Here is a 1,115-nt window from a genome sequence, read left to right as displayed (position 1 = left end):
TGGTGGAAGGGTGAGGTGCAGAGGGCGGGGACCTGAGCAGACTGCGGGGGAAGCACAGGGCAGGCAGCTCTCCCAGGGCAAGTTCCCAAGAGAGATCCCTTTCCAGGAATTAGACCTTCTAACTCAGGCTGAGAATTTTGAAAAATCAAAAAGATGCGGGGCTCTTCTTTCAGGGAATTCCACAGCATTGGGGGACCAGATGGCTGGCAGCAATCCCTGCAGATCCAGGAGAGGACCAGCACATTCCTCAGTCTCAGGGAGCGAGCATGTTCTGTTGTGGAGAGCAGGTTTTGTTTGTGTTTTGTTTTTTTTAATTGAATTAAATTGACTAAAGTGTGGAGGTAAGGAGACATGTCTAAGTAAATGCCCCCTGCAAACACCTGCAGTTTCCAAATAGCCCATACAAAGCCCTGCAGTTTCTTGCCAAATCCACTATCAAGGGGCTTTGCTTTTCTAACTGCAGAGAAGGTACTTCAACCCTGAAGCAACGGAGGAGACGAAGTAAGAGACTGGGAGCACAGGCCCCGGCAGGAGGTAGGCAGCATTTGGGGGTTAGCCCTGCCAGTCCCCAGCTGCCTGTCCTTTGGGCCCAGGAAGCCTCAGTTTCTTCACCTGTGGAATGGAGCCGATCACAGAGCCCAGTGTGCAGGGTTGAACTGAGTGTGGAAGGAACAGTGCGCCAAGGACTTGCACGGTGTCGGATCTAGAGCGTGTGCTCAGGATCCCTTCGCTGTCGTTTTTCATTGGAAAACAAGCTTGTGACCAATGAAATGCAGTGAGTATAGCATTTTCACGGAAGTTCATCCAAACTGTGGCGTACGACGTTCTCCAACATGGCGCCTCCCCCCCGCCCCTGTGTGTGCTATTAAAATCATGACGTCATCATAAAGCTAATGTTAGGCCGGTGTCTGCAACTCTGCACAAATCTTAACACCAAACCCTTGTATGAAAGCAGTTGATTATGATTATATAGACATGAGATGCGAAGTTCCAATCATGTGTTCACAGCTACGTTATATGTTAGCAGCATAGGCACCCTCTCGGATTCCTTCCACTACTGGATTCTTGCTGCAGGTTTGATACCCACTCAGTGGTTTCTACCGCCTGAGCAAAAT

The sequence above is a fragment of the Myotis davidii genome, unplaced genomic scaffold (genome assembly GCF_000327345.1).
Source record: "Myotis davidii unplaced genomic scaffold, ASM32734v1 scaffold148, whole genome shotgun sequence".
In the NCBI taxonomy this organism is placed as follows: domain Eukaryota; kingdom Metazoa; phylum Chordata; class Mammalia; order Chiroptera; family Vespertilionidae; genus Myotis; species Myotis davidii.
The sequence above is the reverse complement of the archived record's forward strand: the minus strand, read 5'-3'. Positions refer to the sequence as shown.